Source organism: Lactuca saligna, chromosome 4 (genome assembly GCF_052625555.1).
Source record: "Lactuca saligna cultivar CGN05327 chromosome 4, ASM5262555v1, whole genome shotgun sequence".
In the NCBI taxonomy this organism is placed as follows: Eukaryota; Viridiplantae; Streptophyta; class Magnoliopsida; order Asterales; family Asteraceae; genus Lactuca; species Lactuca saligna.
This window is the reverse complement of record NC_136420.1, coordinates 100,222,037-100,236,757: the sequence shown is the minus strand read 5'-3', so window position 1 is coordinate 100,236,757 and position 14,721 is coordinate 100,222,037. Positions and strand designations below refer to the sequence as shown.

The 14,721-nt window shown below is 37.0% G+C and overlaps 1 non-coding gene across 1 annotated transcript; it reads right to left on the bottom strand.

The window, feature by feature from the left end:
* Positions 1–14,378: 14,378 nt before the first annotated feature.
* LOC145044419 (small nucleolar RNA R71) lies at positions 14,379–14,485 on the bottom strand. The gene has a single exon (XR_013681372.1). It is a non-coding gene; the product is annotated as a small nucleolar RNA R71 (small nucleolar RNA).
* Positions 14,486–14,721: the final 236 nt, after the last annotated feature.

Below are 14,721 nucleotides of genomic sequence, written 5' to 3'. Positions count from 1 at the left end.
AAAACTCAGATAAATTCCCAAACTTTTTTTTTGAACAAAGTCAGTTCGTTACATTTCAAGCTTCATATAGCTATGAAAATCCATGTATAATCATAATTTGAGTGAGATGTATTGTAACGTCCCAAAATACAAGCTAAAATTCTTCATTTTTAAATTGACCAAATCATTCATTCATTACTTCCAAAAGATAGCCAGAGTACTGAAAGGTGTTTCAAAATAACATCAGAGTAATAAAAAAAATTGTAAGTGCGAAATATCAAGTGGATGCGATGCAATCATGTCATACACTTCCATTTGGAACTAGAAGTACCTAAAACATTTAAATATAAAACTATAAGCACAAAGCCTAGTGAGTTCCCCAAAATATCACATATCATAAATAACATACATAACATATGAAAGATGTGGTCCACCCACAGTCTTACAATCACCTACTACTGCAGTCCTCCTGTAGTCTTAATTGCTATGATCCTCCCATAGTCTTATATATGGCTGCCATGGTCCTTCCATCGTCTATTATATAGGTGTCATGGTTCTCCTATGGTCTTTCATACAAGTTTCATGGTCCTCCCATGGTATTTCATACACGTGCCATGGTCCTCACATGGTCTTTCATGCAAAAGTCATAAAGACAGTCTAGCAACCCACATAGTATAGTGAGAAGACTCACCTTGCTAATAGTAACTAGACACAACAGTTTTCAAGTAGTGAACATCGATAATACGAGACACCTAAAAAACAGTATATGAGTACCCCCTTAATCTACACCCTAAAACCCTTAAGTTGACCAAAAGTCAACAATGGTCAGAGAGTCAATAGTCAAAGTCAGCCCCAGTTGAACCCCATGCCGTGACCACCCTTTGGCCGCATCGTGGTAGCATTAGTACAAAACAGTCTCAAAGACTGACTGCTTCCACATCGTGGTGGCCAACCTACCACGTCTTGGAAACGGCTCGGATCAATTTAATGTTTTAAGCTCTTAATCCTTCAAGCCACTCATTCATACTTTCAAAAAGGCTTTCTTACTCTTAATACTTCATAAAAATCATTGTTTTATAGGTAGGCATGTATAATGCATGTCTTAAGCTCAAGCTAGGTCAAAACAATGAAAATAAGGTTAAGATCTCATTCATGGAATCCATAACGCAATAACTCTGCAGATCTGGGACAAGAGACCACAAAGGAATCTCAAGGACCCATACAGTTTCCAACTTTATGGAATCCAGGCACTCATACCACCCTAAACATGGAGGAGAGTGGATAAAAACCTAAATCCCGCATGAACAAAAAAGGTAGAGGCTTAAGGAATTATAAGAGTCCAGAAATAGCACAAGACGATAAGGAGGAAATTTGCTTGCTGAAACAATGCACCAAAGACACCCTATTCTTCTTCAAAGGACCAAAAACCACCACAAATAGCTCACAAGATCAACAATGGAGGCTAAGGTTTTATTTAGGTCGAAGGGAGGTGATGGAGGCTGAGGGTGTGAAAACATTATCCCCTACATCCCTTAAATAAGGCACAAAACCTGGAAAAATTTGGGTTTTGCATACTAGCCACCACCACCTCGTGGCTAGGCACCTTCCACGTCGTGGTGTGTGAAAATGTTATTCATTTCCTTTGGCCATGACCACGTTGTAGTGCATCCTTCACCACATTGTGGCTACCACAAAACCCAAACTTTTAATTCTTTAATTGTCATAAACATAAATGCATTATTTACCTGGAACAGGTGTTACATGTTGGAAAATAACCCTTTAAAGTGGCCATCAGACTATTTTGTAATGTTTTATTAACTGGGTGCACTTATATTATGTACCGTAACATTTTCCATAATGACATAACATGTCCCTAGACTTAAGTATATGTACTGTGATGGATATGATAATTTGTCTATAACATAAGGGACTAACTATATGTGGTTTTATAACTTACCGATAAGGTTTAATTGATAAATTAAACATACAATTGTGAGAGACAATTATGAGATGTGTATCAATTTATTCATCTTCTTTAACATAAATTATTTCTCTCTATATAAACACCATAATCCTATGTGTGTTATCCATCCATCAAATTGATCAATAAGACACCATTACAGGAAGTGAAGAGAATCATAAAATCGTCATCTTCAAGATAAAATAGACATCATCTTCAAGATCAAATGGATATCATCCTCTCCAAGTAAATATTCTTCGTTACGTTTTAGGTTTATCAAGTTTATGTTGGATCGATCTTGTGATTATACCCATAATTTTTATATGTGGTATCAGAGCATGGTTTAACATAAGTTTCAAACTTATTTTCAATTTTTTGTTGCATGATCATGATAATCTATGTTCAAATGAAATAGACATCTTTTTAACCCATATTCAAACTATGTTTGATAACGTTCATCCTTTTGTAGAAATCTACAAATTAATAATGTGTATAGAAGCGATTGGTTTCTTTCGATTTTCCTTTGGTGTCAAGGTTTATCAGATTATTGATATATAAAACCACAAATGATGAGATGTCGATTGTATCATGAAGAACAAAAAGAAACCGATCATTTGCTTTTTTAATTGTTTCTTTTGGTGGAGATAACATCTTACACCTAAGAAAAAAGGACACGTCTAATTTTAATGTCTATAAAATCAATATCCAAGATTATTTTGGCATACATAATTTTATAACACCTTCCCATGGGTCTTTAACAATTTCATGTAATTAGCAAATATAAATTATCATTAGAATAAACAAATCAATGATTTTTTCTATGGAAATACATATCAAAGTCATATTTACTATAATCAAGCATAATGATGGGACGAATCTGCAATATAAGTTGTATTGTGTTTATTTATTTACTATTAGTTCAACTTATGATATTTTTTATCTCATAAAAATAAAATAGATAAAAAATCAATTATAAATTCCCTACAAATTATGTAACTGGTTTTATCATAAATTTTGACGTCTCATTCCACTGTGATGTAATAAGTAAATGAGCTTATCATATTATTTGTGATTTTGGCATTCCATTTCACTTTTGATGAAACTAGTTTATTACTATAATTTATGATGCAATTTAAATAGTATCTTATTTTGGTATAATTATAAGGTTTAAGAAATTTAAGTGAATTATTTGATGCTTTTCAAAACCAACGGTGGATGGAATCAATATGGAAAATTAAATAATGCAATATACGATAATTTCTAATTTACCATTGCTTTCTTTTGTATATGATACTCTAGCTAGCCTTTAACTTAATATTTTTTTTTATCAAATCGAATACTAATTTATAAGCTAGATAAACCTATTTTTTAAAATAATAAGTTGTTACTTTTATATTGGGTTTAAGTGGCTGGACCAAAGAAAGGTTGCTGAAATTTCATAATTGAGTTTATTAAAAACCACATTAAGCAATTGTTGAGTTGTTATTCAAGGATCCCAAAGACTAATTGAATATTGACTCACATAGTGAACTTTAAGCATAAGATGTATAAATATTGTATTTTTGCCCATAGGTGATTGCAATATTTGTCTAGCATAGTATAACTTTTAGGATACCATAATATTCAGTTGTTGGTCTTGCCAAATCAAAACTAATAATTAGGTAAGGTGTCTATAAAACCTATCATTTTGGTATTAGTGATAGGCACACTGATATGCTTTATTTTGTTATCCTATTAAATCACATTATTGTATTTTTTGCATTCATTTAGTCAAATACTTGGATCCCCTTAATATGAATAACAATGATCATGTTATTGAGAAATGAAGTTTGAGTAAAGTTCCTAAACTAATGTGAAAGTACAAGTAAGATTGCCAATAAAACCATTGCAAATTATGTCATAAGAAACAAAATAGTCAACGAAACTGTCCTTAATACTTCATAATTTATGAGTCTGCAAACATAAATATCCCTTTTCAATACCCTGAGGATTGACTCAGACTCCATTATACATTCAAATAATTGATTAAGTAGATTCCATATAATCTGTAAATTAGAAAAAAGGCAAATAACAATTAAAGGTTAGGAATGCTGAAGGCTTAAACATAGAAATGGTTGGATCACCTTCATTGTACTAGAATTGATCATTGTTTAAGTCTTAACAATATTTTTTTACACATTGACTATAAGTTGAAACTTATTATTTGTATCCGAGTTAGCGAATTTTGGCTACACTTTTATGTTTGATACAAGGATGTGACTACTAGTTTCAATCCCATGTTCTTGGCTAAGGTTGTTTGGAAGGAGACAACTATCAATTAAAACTCGGCAATGGTTTTTGGAATCTTTATTATCCTGTAATAATTATTTGAACAAACGAAATTGAAAAGTGGATATATATTCTATGTTGTGCCACTAATGATTATGCCATACATGACATAATAAGAGGATAAATATTATAAAATATGAATTTCCTATATAATAAAACTCCCCAAGATTTAATATATGAGTTAAGTATATAATTAGGAATAAGGAAAGATCCGCAAGAAGCCCAAGATTATTAATGTTGATCTTTGTGGCCATTTGTGGATTTTTCTTGGTCATAAATCATAAATAACGTGTAATCGTGTATTGATGATTACTCTTGGTAAATCTATGTTTCCTTGATGAATGAAAAGTCTAAATATCCTAAAAGGCTTTAAAATCTTAAAAACCCTTTGGGTTGGAGTTGAAAATTAACTTGACTAGAAAATAAAAGTAGCGAGAGTAGACATGGGTGATGTATATTATTGTAGGAATATGAATGGCAGTATGGACCCTAATATTTATCTAAATGTTGTAAAGATTAGGGCTCAAACCCTAAAATTTAGGGTTTGACTCTGGCTTAAGTAAGCCTAGCGTACCTCGGAGTTAACCCCGTGTCCAAGTCTCACAAGGTATGCCCTGCGTACCTTGATTACGCCTAGTGTACTTAACATCAATGAACTACAATTAAATATTTTAAATTCAATAAATTTACCTGAGAACCTGGGTGTTAGACTTTGAAGATGATTTCTATTCTTATTTGGTCGAAGGAACACAAAAGAAAGTGACAAGAGAGGTCATCTTTGTCATTAACTTGGATGATGATCCTAAGACCTTTACTGAAGCCATGACGTCTATAGATGCTACTTTGTGGAAGGAAGGTATCAATGATGAAATAGACTTAATTATGGGTAATGGAACTTGGGAGTCAGCTGAGCCACCCAAGGGGAGGAGACCCATAGGATACAAATGGATACTCAAGAGAATTATCATCTAGATTGATCCATATTTGCCTATAAAGTAAGATTAGTTGCTAAACATTACATACAACAAGAAGGGATTGATTATTTTGCAACATTTGTACCCGTTTCTAGGATTAGTTCTATTAGAACTCTCATAGAAATATGAATTTTGAAAGGTTGTACATTCATCAAATGGATGTGAAGACAATCTTTCCGAATGGTTATCTCAAGGAAGAGATTTACTTAGTGCAACCTGAAGGTTTCATGATAGTTGGACATGAAACAAAGTATGTAAACTTGTTAAATCCTTGTATAGGTTGAAGCAAGCTCCTAAACAATGTCATGAGAGATTTGACACCACTATGAATGCTTTCGGATATCAGCATAATAGTGCTGACAGGTGTATTTATTCCAAATACACATCCAAGTAGATAGTTTTTATATGACTATATGTTAATGATATGTTGATCATTTGCACTCACCTAGAAGGTATTCTTGAGACGAAGAAATACCTATCCTTGAACTTTAAGATGAAAGATCTTGGAGAAATTGATACAACTCTAAGTATCAAGTTGAAAAGGATAGGCAGTCAGATTTCTCTGAGTCAATCTCATTACATAGATAAAATTCTAACAAAGTTTCAACATTTGAATATTAAGGAATACAACACTCCTTTTTATTCAAGTGTGAAATTAAATGTGAAATCTGGCCGAGTAGTGGCTCAATTAGAATATGCAAGTGCAATTGGGAGCACGATGTACGCTACACATTGCACTCAACCTAACATCTGTAACACTCTAAATCAGGTACACTTTTGAAACCCTTGAAAATGAATTAATTGGCAAAAATAGCCCCTCTCGTACACTAGGCGTACCTAAGGGTACGCTTAGCTTACTATGGGAGAAGGATCACGAAGGAGCCTTGCGTACGCGGGGCATACATAAGGGTACGCCAGGCGTACGCAACAGAGGACCAAAACCCTAATTTCCGGACTTAAGACCTATATATACATCCTTAACTCATTTGAGCCTCACCCTAATACCATTTGTGAGTGCATTTTGAGCTTTAAGAGTGCTTTGTGATCCTTTTTAGTGTTCGTTCAAGGAGGAGAAGTTGTCAAGGAAGCTTGGGGTGTCATTTGGACTTTACCATCTTATTCATTTGATTTAGCTAGGGTTTTCTAGTTTTGTCCTTGATGCGACCTTGCTCTGATTATTCTCTGGATCCACTGATGGAATCTGAGTTGCTCCTACAAGATCACAGAAAAAAGGGCCGTCAGCCGTTTCTCGAGAGGAGGCTCCCGGAAAGACGCTCTGACGGTCAAGTCAGTTGGAGTTTAAGGGCTTATGTGTGTATATTGCTTAGAGAGGATTGCTTACCTTTCGAGATCGTGTGCATGCCCTTTTATACCTAGAGACCTTGTTCGTCCGTACGAGACAAGATCGATTTGGGGGGACAAGGTCAGAGGCACTGATTGGAGGATTGTGGACCTATTTTTGTCAGAGCGCTACTATTCGCTCCGGTGGTAATTTCCTGACCATTTTCCTTGTCGCCTAACTGTATCCATTGCCTTAGTATTGGGAGCATCCATGGTGAGAGCGAGCATTTCGCCCGAGCACCCTACTCTTTAGGGGCGCTAGAGGGCGCTGAGCCTTTCACCCGAACGCCCTGCTCTTTAGAGGCGCTAGCGGGCGCTGGCGAGCGATGAGCCTACCGAGCCTGGCTTGCTGTGTGTGTCATGCTCCTTGTTTGGATGCGACTTTTCCGTGCTGGCTTAGGTACGTTATCAGTCCCTTTTGTTGATTTTGGACCACCTCTTGTGAGTTCAGCAACTCCAGAGGATGGAAATGACAGATTTGATGTCCCTTGGTCTTTTGTCAACATAAAATGGAGTCTTGGTGAATGCTTTGATATCATGCATGGGCTAAGAACCTTAGAAAGGGCTTAATGGGGGTGTTGGGAACATATGAAGCATGCAAAGGCATAAAGTTGCCAACTTTATGCCCTATGTCGTCTTAATAAGCTTAGATCTGACTTTTGGACGTAAAAGAATCGAGTATTAAGCACTTAATGGAAAAAGTGCTTAATTTGTTTGTATACGGGGCGTAACCCAGTGTACGCTGCGCGTAAGTCCTCGAACCCCAGTATGCCGTGCGTACCAGGGTGGTACGCTAAGCATACGCATCACAGATGGGCTTGGATATATTTTGGCCCTTTGAGGTGTTGGGCCTCATTTGGTTATTGGACTTGTTTGCATTCTAAGAATAGGGGCCATTTTATATGTATTGGGCCATTGGTGTTATGCTAGGGTCTTATTGGGCCAAGAGGCCCGTTAATGATTTTGGACATGGAATTTGGGCCCATTAACAAAGAAAGGATAATTAGGCCTTTTAGGAAGGACTTGGGGTTGGGTTCCCTTTGATTAAGTAAAGTCCTAACATTGATTAATACTATTATTCAGCACAGGAGGTTACAGATTGTTAGGAGAGCATCTTTCGCATTCAACAAACAGAGGTGAGTCTCCTCACCATACCAATGGGTCTAAGGCACTAAGGCCAACCCATTTCTTGATATGTAGTGTTCTAGTTAAAATTGTACATTTGGCATGATAGTTGGTATAAGCTTGGAAGTATGCTAGTAGTATATATGGTATGTTTATATGGAAGACCATGGGAGAGCCCATGACACTTGGATGTAAGACCATGTGGAGAGCCCATGGCTTTCCTATCAAAGACCATTGGAGAGCCCATGAAACTTAGGTGTAAGACCATGTGGGGTGCCCATGGAATCCTGGAGTAAGACCCTAGGGACGAGCCCACGACCTCCTTATCTTTTGTATGCATGGCTTATGGGATATGTATAGCTGTTTTAGCTAGTATGACATGTTGTATGTGGTTGTGTGTGGGTATGCTATGGAAAACTCACTAAGCTTTCAGCTTACTGTTTGTGGATTTGTTTCAAGTACATCTGAGCCCAAGGGCAATGGGTAGAGTACAACATCCCATTCATCGTAAGTAAAATGAGGCAATATACTGTCAATCAAGGGACAGAGCACCGAAAGGTAGTGGGTAGAGTACTAGGATACCTGAAAAGGACAAGAGCTTTTATGTAACAACCATAAATTTTACGCTAAATTTAAACTTTTTCAATCATAGATAAAAACCACATAGCATTGTTTATAAAATGTTTTCAAATCATTTTCCATCAGAGTGTCCCAAAAATCATAACATAAGGATGAGGAGCGATACGATCACACCTTCGCCTTTCCACGATCTCCTGAAGTACTTGAAACAATAAACTGAAAACTGTAAGCCCGAGGGCTTAGTGAGCTACCCCCAAAATACCAATACCACACTGGCAATACCATAACAGCAATGATCAATCAATCAATCAACATGCAGACTGGGCCATCGGCCTAACTGGACCGCCCTATCGGGCCTACAGTCTGTCTGAATCTATCCCGAGCCTTCAACATGACTGGTCCGCCATGTGGGCCTACAGTCTCCCCGGACCGCTCATAGAGTATATTGGCCTTTAGCACAAAGCATGACCGTCTCAACCCAATCACAAGCAAATAACCATGTGCGCATACTATCATATGCTGGCATATACAAACATCAAACATATTTGTCTCACTGATCATCAAAATAGCAATCTCCTGTAACTAGAGTACCGACGTAGCAGGTCACTAACATACCAATCCCTATGGATCATAAGAGCATAACATACTATCTACCCCGATTCCGATCTAACAGATCATAACCACATGTAGCATACCATAACAATAATAACTTAAAGGCCGACCTTGGTATCGTAGACCCTATCGATATAGTTAGGATAACTCACCTTGCAAATGTTGACTCGGAAGATACACTCGAACCCTCGGATCACCCGAAACTGGCTCCACCACCTAAGATCATAGTACAATATACTCATAAGTCCTTAACCTTATAAGGTGCTTCATAACCCACTAGTTAACCCATGTTCAAAGTCAAAGTCCTCAGTCAAGGTCAACAATCCATGTTGACCTTAACTCGTCGAGTACCCTTGGGTACTCGCCGAGTTCTCTGTAGTACATTCCAACTCGCCGAGTCATTGGAGTGACTCGTCGAGTTCCTTCGATTCTCGATCAAACTTTAAGGCCACCTGTTGAGTTCCCTCCTTGCAACTCGATGGATACACACTCATACATATCCAAGAGAAAACTCATCCGACTCGCCGAGTTGTTCTTCAACTCATCGAGTCTTATGACGATCTTCATCGGACTCGCCGAGTTGTTCATCCAACTCGTCGAGTTCTCGACCATATTCATGTGACTCGCCGAGTCAACCTTGCGACTCACCTAGTCCATTCAGTCCTCTTTCCATACAGACTTGTTTTGAGCCATGCAACGGCTCCAAGTCACAGATCCAAGCTTCTAGGGCATGCTTATCATGTAAAGTTGCAAACTTTACGTGCATGCATGGCCTTAAAGGCTCCAAATGTCTATTCTAAGGTCTTAATGGAACTTCATGCCCAAGAGGGACCTCAATCACAACCAAAACTGTGACTTTATGCTTCTAGAATCCAAGGAGGGTCCAAATCTGAAGTTACAACTTCAGATCTAGCCCATAACTCATCATACCAACTTGAAAATCCATAAAATCCTTAGAAACTCAACAAAAGGGAAAAAGGGAAGTAAAAATGGCACTTTGATACCTCCAAAGGATGCTAGCTAAGGTAAATCATTCCTTGCTTTAATTTCCTTTGCACTCTTAGCTTTCTTCCTCCAAGATCCTCTTTTCCAAGCTTCAACACCACACCAAGGCACACACACGAATTAGGGTTTTAAGGGGGCTCTCAAAGACTTTAAAGAGGCCAAAGGAGGCTAAGGCTCCTTTAAATAGAGATGCAAACCCCAGGATTTAGGGTTTCCACTGCCAGCTCCTACTCGCCGAGTCCCAACATGGACTCGTCGAGTAGGTCACTTAAAACGCGATCCGACCGCGCTGCTACTCGACGAGTAGGTCAACCAACTCGTCGAGTAGCGCTAAACCCAATAACTCTTATTTAAGCTATACCTGAAAATCGGGGTGTTACATTTTGAGTTGACGTATTCGTCATCTAACATAATACTAGAAGGTTATTCTGACGGTAGCTGGATAAATCACACTAGCGATTCAAAATTCACAAGTGGTTGGATTTATACTCTAGTTGGTGGTGCTATTTATTGGGTGAGCAAGAAACAGACATGCATAGCTCATTTAATGATGGAAGTAGAGCTAATTGCCTTAGCAATAGCTGGCAAAGAGGCAGAGTGGATTCGAGATCTACTCATGGATATCCGTATTTGGGATATTCTAATGCCATCTATACCTATGTACTGTGAAATTGAGGCCACACTTTCTAAAGTATATAATGCGGTATATAATGGGAATTTGAGAGATGTAGGTATGAGACACGGTCTTGTGAGACAACTAGTTGATAGTACCATCAAAGTTGTCTATGTCAAGACAAGTAGGAACTTGGCGGATCCATTTACCAAACCTCTGACAAGAGATTTGGTTACATCTACCATGAGAGTCATGGGTCTAAAATCACAATTTTCTTAGTGATGGAAACTCAAATTGGAATTAGTGCTCCTAATTCTCAAGTTTAAAGGGTAACACTAATGATATAAGGTAGTATCATTAATGATTGATCCATGTAAGGTAGGATAGTACACCATTGCCGAGAATGAGGTTGAGTTATGACTCTTAAAAAAGCTTTGGAGACATCTAAGAAATGAAGATGCTGTAAAACTTTGCCTATATGATCTAGAGGTGGTGCCGCCTCAAATGAGGATTAGTGGTTTATAATATAAAGGGTCATTCAAAGGATTTATAACGCATGGCCATATTAGAACTTAGGGAGAACGCAAAGATGGCATGTGATGTGTGGCGGTAAACTGGAGAGGTCACAAATTTCATGGTTTAAACCTATAAGGATAACATTGAATTGGTATCTTCTTGTTTGTTCGCATTAAACTAGGGTTTAATCTTCGTGACACCCAAGTGACATCATATGTTAGAGTGAAAGGAAACTTTCCAACTTGGTGGGGGATTGCTGGAAATTATAGATGAAAGATTGCAAGTTGGCAAGTGACACCCAACTGACATCATATGTTAGAGTTTAAGGAAACTTTCCAACTTCGTGGGGGATTATTGGAAATTATAGAGGAAATATTGCAAGTTGGAAAGTTTCCTCTATCCCACATTGGTGGGGAAGAAACATTTAGTGGGTTTATAAGGTTTCTCCCTTGATAGGCCTTTAAAGGATTTAGTGGATCAAAGGAATGGGTGAAGCCCACACACACGCTCCTAGCTTAGCCTAACACTAACCGACACCGCGAGTGTGCGAAATGGCATAGTTTAGGTGCGCCCAACACTTTGCACAATGCGTCAGTTGCTGGGAGCTGATGAGATTTTGTTTTTGACAAGTTCAGGTCAAGTCGGTTTGACCAATCCGGTCAAACGGCTGACTTCTTGGATAAGGTGACAAAATGTTCTAGAAGGCTCAGAAAACGGCTTGCTTGGAAAGCATGAGGAGCTTTTATTTTTGATAAGTTTGAGTCAAGTTTGTTTGATGAATCCGATCAAACAGTTGACTTCATGGATAAGGTGATACAATGTTCTAGAAGTCTCAAAAAACGGCTTGCTTGGAAAGAAAGTTGTCGCCCTAGGGTTTCTATGGGCCGGCCTATGAGGGCCCTTTTTTACCTTCCAGGGTTTTCATACCTATAAATACATTTCCCTAGGAACAATATTACACACACAAAATTTGAAGCTCTCTCCTTCTGTTGGTGATTTATTCCAGCTTTTTGAATATTCTATTTGAGTTTATCGTTTTTACATTGTTGTTGGAAACTCAGTAAATCTGCATCAAATCTTAGGGGTTTACTTTGTTGCTTACAACCTGTAGAAGAGAAGTAAAAACCTTTAAGGACAAGAGTTTAATTCGTGCAGTTATTCCATGTTCAAGACCAACTGTTAAAAGATCGCTTTTACAATTGATATGTGCATAATTAACTACATATTTAATGCATATTTCTAATACGTTTAGCTATAATTATGATTAATACAGAACAACATATACTTTTTATGTCTAAAATATGTTTTGTAGTGGCGAAGACTTGCTCAGGACAAAAAAAAAAGAGCATACGAGGCGCTGGAAGCAGGAAACGGGAGAAAAAAAAAGAAGATGAATGAAGACCACATTGTGGTTACTTGACCACGATGTCGCGAATGGAATATTGGCAATCATTATGCTGACTTGGTAGACACGGGATTTACTTGAAGACCACATCATGTTGGCGGTTAATCGTGACATGGTGGTCAGATTTCTACAATTATAAAAACTTGGAGATTAGGTCGAAATCAAAGTGTTGCATTTGGATTTTTGTGGTTAATTGCGACTAATAACTCTTAGAAACCGAGAAGAAGATAGAAATTTAAGTGAAGCTGAATGATTAAAGAAGATTTAGAAGAGTTCAACATTGATCTAGTTGGTTTGGTTATTAAACTTATGTCTAGCTTATTTTACTTACATTTAATGTGTTTTTCTGCTATAATGAGAGGCTAAATACCTTTTACTTATGTTTTGTGTTTGATAGATATAAACCCTAGCATGTTTTAGTTATAGTTTATATTGCTCATAAATGAGATTTAATGTGTTAAGTGATCATATTAATTGCATGAATCTATCTCCTAATTTTTGTGATCATTAAATAGGTAGAGCTATGATTAATCACATCTTAGTTTAAGTAATTAAATCTAGTAACTTTAACTATGTTTAGAGAGCATAATTAGTCTTAATTACTGTTTGGTTGCTTAACTTGCGCATAGGAGAGTAACTACAATGATTCATAGTCCAATTGTGCTATTATCAATTTGGTGTTTAATTTGTGCATGATTATTGCTTTGTCATTCATAAATTGGTACGCCTAGATATTTGATCATAATACCTAGATAATTAGAAATCAACCATAGGAGAAGGCAAAATCAGATCTAAGCAGAAGTATTCTTTTAATTTATTGAGTTACTTTGCTTTCGCTTCTTGCTTACTAGTTAGGTGATATAGTTATTCTGATCTTGAAAAATCAATAAGAACCCCCAAATCATAGTTGTTTCTTAGTCTAATTAGAAGTGGTTAGTTTATCTAAATATATTATCTTCCCTGTGATCGACACCCGACTTACCTGAGCTATACTATTAGTTGACTAGGTACATTGCCTATAGGTGCATAGTTAGTAAGAGTTTATTAAGTTATAAATTTAAAACTAAGTAGGTACTTTTGTGCACATCAAAGTTTTTAACGCTGTTACTGGAGAATGACTTATTTGATTTATTATTAATTGCTTTTAGTTATTCTATCCTTTTTGTGGGGTAAAAACCACAAATAGTTACTTTGGTTGAATTTGTTTAATTTTAGTTTTTCTCTTAAGATGCAACCACGTCGTGGTTATCTTCACCATGTCATGGTCTCACTTCAGTTAATTCATTAGTTTAGTGATTTTAATTCTTTTTATGTGTTTTTGTTTTGTTTTAGTGATTTATGACCTGAGAATCTAAAACTCCTATTGTTCCTCCACTACAAGACCCATAATCCACTTTTCACAAAAAGAAGAAGGACAAGGAAGTCAACAAGTTAACAAGAACTTTTCAATCGGACAAAAGATTTGAAAGCTTCAAGAGGATGCCATATAAAATAGGATTTGGATACGAGCCAAAATTCTCTATCGAAGGAAGTTCAGATGAGGAAGAGATAAAGATTGAGTTTGAAGAGATGGCAGACATTACGAGAAAGACGATGGGTGATTACAAGAAGAGGATACGTGAAGAACATAGGCCAGGTCTAATTCCACCCAAGAGAATTTTCGAGCTCAAATGGCACATTCTATCCATGCTGAAGGACATACATTTTTCCAAGAAGGAGTACGAAGATCCTTTCAAGCACATTGATGAGGTTAGAGACATTGCCAACTACTTTCATGTTCCTAATGTGCCAAGAGAATCTGTGTTACTAAGGTTGCTTCCAGTGACTTTTACTGGTGAAGCCAAGGGTTTGTTGAAGTCTCTTGCACCCAGATCCATTACTACATGGGCACACCTTCGTGATGCTTTTATTGAGAAATTTACTCCACCTTCGAAGATTTCAAAGCTTAAACATAAGAGTGCTAACTTTCAACAAGAGGTTGGAGAATCATTTTATGAAGCATGGGAGAGATACAAGGTTTTGCTTAGAAGTTTTCCTCAACATGACCTTAATATTCAACAAGAAGTTTCTATTATCTATGGAGTCAATGTAATTACTAGACAACTTCTTGACTCATAAGGGACAATGATGAAGAAGGATTTGACAACTAAAAAGGATTTCATTGAAGAATTTGCAAAGCACTAACGTGAGACCCATAACCTACAAGACGATGTTACTAGAGGAAAAGATGTTGGATGGAATGAGAATTTGGATGCAATCATAACTAACCTAGATTCTATGGATT